Source organism: Rhinolophus ferrumequinum, chromosome 11 (genome assembly GCF_004115265.2).
Source record: "Rhinolophus ferrumequinum isolate MPI-CBG mRhiFer1 chromosome 11, mRhiFer1_v1.p, whole genome shotgun sequence".
NCBI lineage: Eukaryota > Metazoa > Chordata > Mammalia > Chiroptera > Rhinolophidae > Rhinolophus > Rhinolophus ferrumequinum.
This window is the reverse complement of record NC_046294.1, coordinates 4,244,187-4,257,448: the sequence shown is the minus strand read 5'-3', so window position 1 is coordinate 4,257,448 and position 13,262 is coordinate 4,244,187. Positions and strand designations below refer to the sequence as shown.

Sequence of the window (13,262 nt, the reverse complement as noted above, 5' to 3'; positions counted from 1 at the left end):
AGAGTGACTTGCTTTTGTGTGCCCAGGCTTTGGGCTGTAGGTATCACCTGTCTGTAATTGAGAGGGTGTTTTTAGCTGGCTGTGATATAAGGAGGAAATGCTTTCTTGTAGGTTATGTAATAGCTATGGCTTCCTCTTGTGAATTTGCAGCAGTCAGGAATATCGTGGAATTTATAGTAACAATTCATATGACAGTGTAGAGCAGATGGTTACTGCCTGTTATCCCACGGAGAGCTTTTTCAAAAAATAAATTCAGTGTTCAATGTAAGCGTTACTTGGAGTAGGTCCTTCTTGTCCTCAGCTGTAAACTAGGAATAATACCCAAGAGCTTCGAGAAGCACTTGTATAACGCTCGCACCAAGGCTCTGTAAGGGTAATAGATGTCCCTTCTCGCTGTTCTGGAGTTCTGTGACTAAGCAACTACATATTTAGGTACTGTTTTGTTGAGAATGTGTTCTTTTGCTGTTTTGGGCCATAACTAGTCCTCATTCCTGACTGCTCAGTTTTTTTGTAATTACGTTGTTCTTGCTTTCTCTTCAGTGGCCTTAATCAGAATCAGAAGGGTTGAAAAGAGGAGACACTTTGGGATAGGATTAGGTTACATGGCTATTGACTAAAATGTGATTCTTTTAGGGAATGATTGGCAAAAATAAATATAGTTTATTACTATTTTTTTAATCTTGATTTCCTTTTTTGAGGGGGCCCTTCTGGGTCCATTTACTCTGAGAGAATAATCTAATGATACCAGCTGCCATAGACTGAACATTTGTGTCCCCCCCAAGATTCATATGTTGAAACCTAATCCTCAGTGTGTTGGTATTGGGCGGTGATTAGGTCATGAGGGTAGGGCCCTAATGAATGGGACCCCAGAGCGTTCCCTGGTCTCTTTCCACCGTCAGAGGACACAGTGAAGAGATGGCCATTTGTGAACCAGGAAGTGGGTCCTCACTGGACACTGAACCTGCAGATGCTGTGATTTTGGACTTCCTGGTCTTTAGAGAAGTGAGAAGTAAATTCCTGCTGTTTATAAGCCATTGTAACAGGTGGATAATGGACTAAAACATCAGCTATTAAATGACATACTATTTATTAGCAAATCCGTGTTTTTTTCTCCTTCAGCTTCCATGACATGATGCTATTGTTCCCTCCCCGCTGTCCTTAGGTAGGTAGTCTGCTCTCTAGCCGTGCCCCTGTCTCATGTTTGTCTTTAACTATGATGTAAAGCTTATAGTTTCCTAGGAATGAAACACTCGGGAAGAATTGCCCCCTTTGGAGCTTCTGTATTCTTTGGGAAGAACCTTTCATCATCCTCATGGATTCCACCATCATCTGTATATTTTTAACTTTCAAAACAACCATCTCTTTCTGGCCTCGTTAGCTTTTTCTCAGGGGTCTCATGTCATAGGTTGTCAAGATACGTTACATTCTTCCCATGCCAGGATCAGGAACTCTTTGTCTTCATTTCTTAAACTATACTTTTCTAACTTCTCCTTTGCCATCAACACTCTCTCTCAGTATCCACAGACTTAAATCAGTTTTTTTCCCTACTTCTTTCTCCGTATATTCTTTCACCCAGCCTGCTTAATTCTTTCTGTAATTCAATTGGCTAATGTCTGTAGCCACTGGCACCATATTTAAAGCCTTGATTACTTTATATTTATATTAGATTCATAAATTATTGAAGCAGGAAGAAAATTTAGAGTTAATTTAGTCTAATGCCTTTATTTTATAGGTGAAGAAATGGGTTCTTGGGTTAAATGACTTAGGTCACACAGCTAGTCAGTAGCTGATGTCGTGCTCTGGTCTCTGCATTTACTGTCCCTTCCCAGTCTAGCATTCTTCTTAAAAATGTATTTAAAAATTGTTTTGGTCAAAGTTTTACACATCCACAGTTAAGAATAAGCTAGGCCTAGGAGGTTGGATAAGATGAACAGCAATTCTTAGTCACCCCACCTTTTTTTCCCCTTTCCTGAAGGAAGCTATGATTTTTTGAACTCTTTTAGCCAATTAAATAATAAATATTTACCTCCATGTGTCTGAAGAGTGCGTACTGCATGCATGCTTGCCGAGGGTTTTAGTTTTAAGCATATCTATTGATTTGCCACTATGAAAAGATACGGACCATAGGATTAGCTTTCTCTTCTCCCCTCACTGCACCCTCCTCTCCACATTTTATCTTCCCTAGCCTTCCAATATCGTTTTATTGCAGTTTTAGTCAAATCAACATTTAGCTTTATCATTATGACCCTGTGTGCTATTTATAATGTTAAGTGGTAAGTTATAAAATACTTTTCCTTTACTAAACAACTTTTGGTTTTCCTTGGAAATGTTGCATCACTTAAAAAAATATGTATTAATCACTAATTTGGTCTGAAACTTTCGGCCAGTTACATGGTTACGTATTCCATCATCATTACCTTTTTGAAGAAATCTGTGCCTGCTCCAGTGGGGACTGCTTGCCCGCCCTGCTGGGAACACAGTTGTCTCCTGGGGGATGGGGTTGGGTGCCTTTTTGCCTCTCTCCTACATTGAATCTCCTGTTTCTGTATTCTCCGTTGTCTCTCTTGTTGCTCTTCCCCTTGTTTAAGTGAAGCACAGTCTCCAGTAGTTTTCTGCGAGAAAGGGATGTAGGAGGCAAATCCTTTGAGTCTTCCTGTGTCTCTCTGTATTCTTGGTTGATAGTTTCACTGGGTATAGGTTTCTGGATTGGAAATCGTGTTTTTTGTTGTTGTTGTTGTTGTTAGCCTGCTAATTGTCCTGTGCCCTTTAAAAGAGTGCCAGCTTTTATTTCATGGATGCATTATCTTCTCTTTCTGAGGATATCAATTTTACTTCTATGTTCTCTTTGTCCGGTATAGTCTTTCCTCCAACTTGCCTTGTCTGTTTTCCTCACGGCCTTTCATGACAGAGCTTTCCTGAGATGTAACCCTTTGGTTTCCATTCATATTTAAAAGTCAGGGATACACACAGATAACACATAGAGTTGAATCACATGAAATTTCCATCTTTCCTGGCTTTGTCCACTATCTATGAGCATACTTAGCTCGCAGATCTTCGTTTGTAAATAACAGTGTCCACAAAAAGGAACCAGGGCCCCTTGGAGAAATGGCTGATTTCAGAGCTGAGGCAGAGAACGTACAAGATGAATCTGGAACTTGTTGTTATGCCAGGAAATAAGGAAGTGCTCAAAAACTGAGAGAAACACACAAGAGTCTGCTCGGTGGGGCTCCCACTGGCAACTCTGGGACAGCTTGATCATCAGAATGAATAATGACATTAATAATAAAATAAGTCTCTGAGTCCATGCTGCTCGCGGATTAAGGGAAGAACGAGTGGGGAGAAGGGAACATACCTCACTGAAGTTAGAATGCCACCTGCTAAATGCAGAAGGAATAATAGATTTACCAAAAAGGCCGTCATTTTATAATTGTCAGCGTAACATGATTCAGACAAGAATTGCCAGTGAGTACTAAAACTCTCGGGTGAATGTTTGAAAAACATAATCTCAAAATATCTTCCCACAGATTACTTACTACTTAATTACTAAAGGAAAAAGTGGTTATTTTCCAGTGGAGAAATACGGCAAATTTTAACCAAGTGATCAAAATTATTACCAATAATGGAATAAATTGACATCGTCTTGTCTCTATGTTATACTCTAGGAAAAGAACAAAACTTCATTTATGTAGTATTTCTTCCAGAGATTCATACATACCCTGTATTCTTCAAAGATGTCAGTGAAATGGAAGACAAAGAAATGCTAAAGAACTGTTTTCGGATGAAAGGAAGTAAAGGAGACATGACATTAGGCGTGACACACGATCCTGTATTGAGGGGACGGGGGATTGTGGCAGGGACCTTACAGAGCCAGCGGCAGAATTGGAATATGAACTCCGTAACCCACATTTGACGATCAGTAGGTTAAATTCTTGCTTTTGACATCTGTACTCTGGTTGTGTAAGGGAATATCCCTGTTCTCAGGAAGTACACAGGGAACTGTTTAAGGGTAAAGGACGAGTTGGCTGCAGTAAATCGGGTATTTGGGATGCATGTGGACGGGAGTAAAGCGACAATGCCACAGTGATGGGTGTGAATCCAGGTGAAGGCTCTGGGGGAGTTTTCTTGTGCTGCCATTGAACTGTTCTGCAAGTTTACAATGAAAAGGCCTTTTTATTTTTTTAGAAAAATTGGAGTGAGAGTGGTTGTTGGAGGCTGTGTCATAGGTGGGGCTCAGGGCCCGTGGACTTCCCAGCAGTGACGAGTTGAGCTCCTTTGGTTGGGAAGCCCCCCAGTGTCTGCATTTTCAGGTCTTTTTCCCTTGAGGTCGGATCATTCAGAAGAGACCTTTCAGTCGTCAGCCTGGCTAGGAGCTCAGGAGCTCTGTGGGTAGGAGGAGCTGGCTGGGGACGGGGCTGTGTGGCAGCATTCGTGCTGCAGTTCACACAGCCCTGTGTTGGCAGCGTGGCAGGCTCGTCCCCGCTGGGCTGGGATCGCCCAGCTCAGAGACTTTTGGGCTTCCCTTTTGGGCTTGTCCGTCATCTGCTAGGGTTGGGAGGGGCAGGAGAGGGCAGGCAGATTCAGGGATCTAAGTGTTCATTGAATAACTTTCAGTCAAGATTCCTCTGCTTCCTTCCAGCACCCCTTTAATTTTGTTGTCTTCTCCTGGTCCTTGTCAGTTGTGCCTTTAAAAAACAACCAAAACAGGTTTTTTGTTGTTTTTTTTTTTGTTTTTTTGCTGTAGTTCTAGAGACGTTTCAATGTGTGTGCAGTATACACTACCCAGGAGACCCTGTACTGCGCTCGTCCACCATTCCGGGCTGTGTTCCACCTTTGGGTCTCGATTCTTGTAGTCTCACACTTCAGAATAACCACATTTCTTACCATCAGTAACATAGACCCACTCTTGCCAGTGAGTAGTGACAAGACGGTAAACAGTTAGACAAAGCCTCGATTCCAGCACAGCGGGTTATGTCTCAGCATCCTCAATACAGCTTAATAAGCACCTGGATTCCTGAGGCTGGGACCAGCCTGTTTGGTGGCTGCTCTGTCTTCTGGCCTCCCTGGTGGGAGTGAGTGGCGTGGTGAGCCAGGCAGCTCGGTACAGCTCTGCTGGGAGTCTGTGCTTGACTGGCCTGCAAGTGCGGGAAGTGATTGCAGGTCAGCTTCGAGGGTCCTGCAACCACTGGAATTTAAATGCCAAAGTGTGTGTGTGTGTGTGCGCGCGCATGTGCACGCGCGCGATTTTGTAAAGTACTTCATCCGATTCTTAAAGGAATCTGGGACTCCTAACAGAAGATGATGGTGATGGGACTAGAATTACCTATGACACTTAGTGTGCACTCTTTACATGAACATGTTAAGCTTTTTGTGTATAAGGACTGTAGCAGTTCATGGTGACAGCTCTGTTGTGATTTAAAGCAAAAAAGTTAGATGATCAATTGTACTTTTTCAAGCATATGTTCAAAACACATTTGACTTAGAATTAAATATTCTTTCTGTGTTAACCTAGGTTTGCTACTGTTTTTGTTGATTTGTTTTAAGAAGCAGTTAGCATTGTTTCTATTTTATTTGAGGGAAAATGTTGAGATGGTAACTTGGTTTGATTTCTGTGGAAGAGAGGCATTACGTGTGAGGCTTTTTTTTTAAGATGTCTTGTAGACTGTATTCTTACGGGATTTCTCGTTAGTGTAACTGTCCATAGTTTGGGTCTTTTTCTGCAGGATTAAGTAAATGAAGTGCCTTGAGGATAGTTGATAGTTCTTCCCTGTGTAGTGTTGGTTCATTGACAGTAAGGCAGCTAGTACTTCAGCGACTAGTGTTCTGCTCACACAGTTCCTAGAAAAGTTAGGATTCTTTAATGATAGGACGTGGGGCTGCTTGGGGGCATTTAGAGGGAGACACTTAAAATTTGTTTTCGTATTTTAAAGTATGATGCCTTTGCAGCCAACCCCATGTTGGATAAGAATATCACTGATGTTTTCATAATATAAAGATAACATGTATTTTTTTCTAGTTTGCTCACTGATAATGCTGGTGTGGGCCTCTTGCTTCTGGGTTATTGTGTAGTATAGGATTAAAGCTGAACGAGGTGGGTGACAGTGCCTCTTCTCCTGTTTGACATAGAAAAAAGTTCAATTAACTAGAACTTTTCAGTCCTCTGAGGTATAGCTCTGTGTGAATCAAGACCCTGAACCAGCATCCTTAGTGGCAACTGTCATCAGACCAGAAGAGAACATGTTGTGACGATGTGCTCTTTCTTCTTTATAGGAGAGCTTCTGTTTCATGTCCACGTCCCACTTTCGCCCTGCTAATCTGCTGATGCAGTAAATTGGAGACAGCCGTTGCCAGGATAATCTGTAATGGGCAAGGAGCCACCGAGAAGAAAACATTTCTTTTAGTTTTTAAACTTGGTTTGAAAGGTAAGACTATTAAGAGTACAGGAGTTTGCTTCCGTGAGTTACATGAAGGCAAGCGGTGTCGTGTCACGAGACCCTGGAGTCAGGTGGACCAGGGCTGGGCCATCTCCGAGCAGGTACAGTATGGTTCTGTGGCCAGGGGATTGTTAGGAAGGTAAAGAGCAGCCTGTGTAGTTTGCTCTGCTGTGTCTTGCGATCTGCAGCACCCATGTGATTCCCAGTTTCGTGAGGGGGGGTGGGGCGGGGGCGGTGAGCTGGGCCCCAAGGACCAGCCAGGGCTAGGAGGCTGGAGTAACATGCATAGTGCTTCTAGGCCGCCTGGCTCTCTGTGTGTGTGTGTGTGTGTGTGTGTGTGAGAGAGAGAGAGAGAGAGGGGAGGGAGGGGGAAGGGAGAAAGGGAGGGGCCGGAGGTGGTTTTGTTTTATAAGACAAAGGCCATCTGGCTTTGAGCCAGACGGTTGTTATCGCTTTGGAACTCTTTACTGTAAGTTTCTTAAAGACCAGAGGTTGACTTTGGATGTTTGACTTTTGGCTCAGTTGGCACGTAATAGGAAGTGGCCCAGTAGGGCCTTTTGGGGACGTGCACATGTTCTTAATTCATTTTCATTTGCTCCATAGTATCTCAAGGGGAAAGTGGGTATAAACTGTTTAATGACCTGCCTTTCACAATCCATCTGTGAGACACTCGGGTTGTTCTGCTGGACAGATCTCATTTCTCATCCCTGGGCCATGTTTCCTGGGCAGAAATACCACTTTGCGCATGACCTCGCTGCCCCTCTGGCTGACTCCTCCACCCTCAGGCCACCCCTGTGCTTACAGGGAAGCTCCAGCTCCTTGCCCTGAAACTCAGGTTCTTCTGACTCCTCCAGTTTGACCTCCATGTTATTCTGCCTAAATCCCCGGTGGGGAAAAGTCCTTCTGAGTATTCATTCACCTGGGGCACCTTGTTTCAGGGTTTGGTTTGGTTTGTTTTGTTTTGGTCCCCGGGCCCAGCCCTTCTCTTTCTCCACCCAGGGGTATGTTCTTACCCTGTGGGCGAGGCCTCAACTCAGACTTAAGAAGTCGGCAGGGTAGTTACAAGCTGTGGTCTGAGCGTTAGGGTTATTTATAATGAAGAAGACAGTTTGTAGTACACACGATCTGTTTGCCTTGGTCAGCAGTTGGTTCGCAGCTGGGGTGGTAGAAAGCAGGGCACTAGTTTAGGACCCCACAGAGACCTTTAGCTTGAAGTCTCTTGATTATTTTAGAGGTTGAGCGTGTTTTTTAATGTTTCTTAGATAATTGTGTATCTGTAAACTATAACATTTGTCCATTTGTCTGTTGTGACATTGGATTTTGAAAAATAATTTTTAGAATTTTTTCTGTAATACCATACATACTAGCTTATTAAAAGTTCAGATATAATTGACATAACATGTTAGTTTCAGGTGTCCAACATAATGATTCTATATTTGTATCTATTGGGAAGGAAGTGTATCTATTTGTATCACCACAGGAAGTCTAGTTACCATCTCTCCACACACACAGTTACACATTTTTTTTCTTGTGAGAGAACTTTTAAGATCTATTCTTATAGACAACACAGTATTATAAACTATAGTGACCATGCTGTACGTTCCATTCCATGACTTAACTTATTTTGTAACTATAAGTTTATACCTTCTGACCCTTCTCCACCCCATTTTGCCCTCCCCCGTCATATGATTTCATTATTGTTCTGTGTATTTGATTTCATGACTTCCAGGCTCAGCTCGCTCTCTCACTTTTTTTACCAACCCTTTCTGTATATAGTCCACTTCCTTTGTAGTCACTCCTTTGTATACTGTTCGAGTACCTCAGGAAATTATTTTAGGGTTATTTCTTCTCTTTAAGTAGATTTTAAGTTCCCAGTGAGCAAGGAGTTTTGACTTCTGCTTTATGTCTTTTGTACTTTTTAAGTAATAGGTATCATTAATTGGTGGTAGGAGCTAAAATTTCAGAGACATTTCTTAGGATAACATTTTTAAGACTGTCTCCCCTTTTCCTTTTCCTTCTTTTTTGTTTCGTGTTGCTTTGCTGACAGAGACTCGTAGCTTTGGTAGCTTATAGAACAAATCCTTACCTTTAGCTGTATTCCTCTCTTTCATTTTTTCTCTCCTTCTATTCATCAGCAAGTTGTTTCACACTAGACTGGTGAACTCTTCTTTTAAGAAGTTAGTTACCCAGAAGCCTCCAGGAGTCCTAGAATCAATCCAGATGACTGAGAAGAGGGCAGCATGGAGACAGAGGGTCCTTTAGACCAGGGGTTGTCTAACTGAACTTGTGTTGCAAAGGCCCAGATAGTAAGTATTTTAGGTTTTGTGGACCAAGAGACCATTATGAAGGTATTATATAACAAGAGAGAAAACACATTTTTACAGACTTTATTGATGAAATTCAAAATGTAGAAATAATTGCATTACATTTTCTGTAATATAGATCTAATGAGAAGAATGGAGTTCTTTTCTAGGGGGTAACATTTCACCTGAATGATGTTCAAAGTTAGAGCTCCCCTCCAAATCTATTGCAAATAGTCACCTAATGTATTAATGCTGATCAGTAATGAGGTTTCATAGATTTTTCATCTTTAAAGATGTCTCTGTACACAGGTAGGTGCTGTCACATTCTGATACCGTTCTAGAAGCATATGAGGTTAGTTGAGTATATTCATCACTTGGGGGGCATTGATAGAAATACGTTAGTTTTTTCTCTTACTATTTGCCTTTTAGCACATAGATTATTTCCAGTGAAAGCTCCTCAGTTGCATAACTAGATGGATTCTGAAATAGAGAAATTTCCTTCGCACTTGCATTCAGGTCTGAAAATGGTGTTTAACTGTGGTTTGAGTTCAGAAAATGTATCCACTGCAAATTTGTATGGGAATGAAGATCTTCTCATTTTAACTTGTGACAGCTTGGGAAGTGAATGAAACAGCTTGAATGTTTGATCGAAACAAAGTTAGTGTTGAAATATACCCCAGTCTAAGTTTTGCAGGTCAGTGCTGGAATTTTAGGTTGTATTAGCCTTGTGATTTTAGGTTGCATTCATTAAGAAACATAAAGATTTGAGCAAAAGCAAATTTCCAGAACCATCCATTGTTAGGTAGTAGGGGATAAGGACAGTTCTCATTCAGAAAAATGTCATCCTTGGCCCTGAGCTCAAAAAGTTGCAAAAAAACTTAACCCTTGATAAGCCATTTAAGCTGCTGTGTGATAGGACAAGTCAGGAACTAAAGATAGTTAAGTCCACGGGAGTAAATTAAGTTCAGTAATGTCAAATTAATGTTCACATTACCAGTTCAGCAACATATGAGAAATTTTTAAATTCTCCCGAAGTACCTGATGATGAAATTAGAAAGCATAACCATAAGCTTTAAACACTTAACATTTTCACAGGTTTTGGAAATTTGTCCAATTAGCCGGTTCTGCCCTACACACATTTAACCACCGTCAGTTGTAGCACGTTGTACAGATTCCTGCAGCATGTAGTAGTGATTTCATCTTTTCTCAGCTTCTCTGGAAACATGCTGCCTGCAGTTGTTTCAGGCGGACTGTTCATAGAGGCTAATTCTTCATCGCTTCAAGCTCCCATGTAAACGACAGCTGAGGTGTGTCAGTCAGACCTGTGAACTCACCAGGAATCAAAGGAAACCATGGGCGTTGTTGCTTGGCTAGTAAGCCATTCGGAAACCAACTTTGAACCTTCATTTGCATATTTTTTGTGTGAAGAAATTCTGCGTTTATCAGATGTTCCATTTTAAATTCTGTAAGTTTTCTGACAGTTGCTTTCCTGTGAGTTGGGGCTGCTGCGGTGACTGTTTCGTCCGGTCGTGCTGACACAGAGTGTGCTTATTCTGGGAGCACCGGTGTGTGTGAGGGCATGGTAACCACTGCTCTGCCATCACGTTCCGCAGCGGAGCAGTCCACGTGCCACTGGGCCTAAAAGCACACATGTGAAGTCCAGTTTTCCTTCTCCGCTTTTGACATGTTGGGACTATACAGTGATGATAAAATGAAATCAGATGTTGCAGTACAACACGTGGCCCTCTGGACACCGCTGAGTTACACCTGTGTTGCTGTGGTTTGTAGAGCGCCCGGCCGAGCTGCGGTGCAAAGTGACGGGAGCACCACACGTGGTGTCTGTCGCAGCTCCTGAGCTCTGCCCTGGTCACGTGAAAACAGCCAGAGACAGGCCGTGAATGAGTGGTGTGGCTGTAAGCTCGTGGACACTCAACTTTGGATTTCATAGAATTTGCACAAGTCATGGAATATTCTTTTGTTACCCCTCCCAAACACACACGCGCGCGCGCACACACACACACACACACACACAGAGCTAAGAATGCCCCTTAAAAATAAGGGGCAGATCAGACCTGGCAATCTCAGTACTGTACCCCCCAGGGGTCCCAGTTTCTGCAATTGGTTTATATGCTGATGGAAGAAAGAATGGGGTGAAAAGGGACCTGACCACGAACAGGTACCATAGTGGTTTTTGTTGTTGTTGGTTTGGTCGGTTGGATTTTTGTTTCTTTCTTTGCTTGTTTTTTGTTTATTTTGTACACGGAGTCTTGAGTGTATGCAATCTTATCTGTGTATATGACTTGACAAGTTAGCGAGTCTTGCGCAATATCTTGATTTCAGGTTGAGCTTACATTAGTAGAGCCCGTACTAAGTGCCAGGGCTTGTCCTAAGTGCTGTCATGTTTTCTTTTCATAATTTCTTATTTTGTTGTACATAGGTATATGGTTTAAAAAGTCAAACAGTTTCACAAGGTTTAGAACAAAACATAACAGTCGTTTGTTCCTTTTCGCCCATCCTGTCTCTTCCTCATCCCTCAACTACCCGCTGGGGGCTGCTACCTTCGCCTCTTAGCTGTTTTCTCGTATTTTCGTCCTTCCGCGTTTCTAAGTGAAATGTACGCCTGTCGGTAGCTCTGTCTGATCTGTCTGACGTTTAACTATGACAGTGAAGGTTCAGCTCTTAGATATGCACAGCTCCTTCCTCCCCCATCTTCCAACATAATTAAAGCACAACTTTGGTTAAAAATGAATATTAATTGGATGTATATTTTGGTTTATTATCCCCTAAATCTCTGGCTTAATTTGCACAGTTCTCAGTGTGGTCACGTGTCTGGCACATCGCCTCCTTGTCACATCCTGTCCAGAGCCCTCGGCCGCGTGCCTGACTCCGGGCCGGTTCCTCTTGACTTTCCCGGGAGCTGCAGGTGTCCCCCTCACCTTTCTGCTGGCACTCATCTTAGTGTGCTGTGTCCCTGGTTTCGTGTATGCCATGTCCTCCCCTCAGGGCTTATTGCCGTGCTTTGATGAAGTGCATTCTCCAGTAGCGTTCTGAAAAAGTGAATAAATCTTTCAGACCTTTCATGTCTGAAAACGGTTTTTGCCAAAATTGCTATTGAGGAAGCTGAGGTCGTTCAGATTTCCATTCCTTTTACAAGTCTTTTTCTGGCGAGAAAAGTGTCAATACTCTTTATCTCTGGTGCCGTGGAATTTCACACCTCCTTAGAGGATCTGTTTCACCACAGACTGTGATGGCATGTGCAGGTCCTGGGGGCAGAGTCACATTCTTGAAGCTCTGAGAATTATTTTTGTTTGTTTTGATGAGAGGGCTTGGTTGTGGATTCTAGTGTGTTCTTCTAAAACTTCTATTACTTGGATGCTAGACTTCCTGAATTACTTCTCCATTGTCTGGCTTTTCATAAATTTGTTGGCATTCTCCTTGGCTGCTGTTACCTTTTTTTTGTCCTTTATTATTGTTAGAGTTTCCAGAGGAGTGGAGAACTGTGTGGGGTTCAGCCCACTGAGCGTCTGCAAGGTTGCGTCCACCTTTCTCATTTCTCGCCGAGGCTCCCCGTCAGGCCCGACGTAGCCAGGCCTTGCCGATCAGGCGGGCTTTGACTCCACGGTGATCACTTAGTGTGGCCTTCCTCTCCGGATCGGAAACTCCTCTGCCTTCCGTTGCCCTCCTGGAGGCTCCCCCAGGCTTTACTGGCTCCCCTCCAGCCTCGGGCCCTCACCGTTAGCAAGTTCTGGCTTCTGCCCACAAGCAGCCTGCTTTAACTCATGGGCTCTCATTGTCGCCTGCGGAGCTCTACACGATGGTGTGAAAGAGCGGAGTGCTTATCACCCACGACCACGCCGGAGTCCTTTGGCCACCCTGGTCATCTCCTTGGGTGCCACGATATTGCCCACGATATTGCCCGGCATAGCATGGCAGGGCAGCATAGCACCCCAGGGCAGGCTGCAGGATGAGGGCTTCCCGTGGGCCCAGGCGCCACTCATCACTGACCACACCCTGTCACTGCTCTGCTTAGTCACATCATAGCATGACTTGGCGTTGAGCTTGTCATCAGCTGATATCTTGGGACTTGTTTCTTTCTTCACTTGAACAGTTTTCTTACACCTTCCTGGTGCTCCGCCCCAAATGTGTTTTGTAGTTTTTATCTACAAAGGACTTTATCTGTGTTAAGTAAATTTCTCTTAGTTTCATCATGCCAGTTTTTGAAGCTGATTCTCTCATGTTGTCTGTGCATTTTGATAAGCCTGCAGCATCCTGGTGAAGCAACACTGATGGAGCCACTGGCCGCAGGAGCCGTGTCACCACCCAGCCAGCTTGTCTCTGAAGTGATTCTTTGCCCTGCACAGGAAGACACACGGTTCCCATTTGTGAGTGTCCTGAAAACCATCAGGTGACAGGCTGGCCTCCTGCGGGCCGCAGCACACACACAGCTGGCCGGGGCGGGCGTGCACTCTCAGTTACTGCTGCTCACCAGCTGTCCCCACACGGGCCAGGTGGCCGTGCGCTACACTGG

At 43.5% G+C, this 13,262-nt stretch overlaps 1 protein-coding gene across 3 annotated transcripts in view; it reads left to right on the top strand.

Moving 5' to 3' along the window:
* The window catches only part of PPP6R3 (protein phosphatase 6 regulatory subunit 3), a 121,251-nt gene that overhangs the window by 25,411 nt on the left and 82,578 nt on the right, over positions 1–13,262 (top strand). For all 3 annotated transcript variants that reach the window (XM_033119210.1, XM_033119199.1, XM_033119200.1), the window contains exon 2: positions 6,268–6,419. The gene's annotated coding sequence lies outside the window, so the exon portion shown is untranslated. The remainder of the gene's footprint in view (positions 1–6,267; positions 6,420–13,262) is intronic.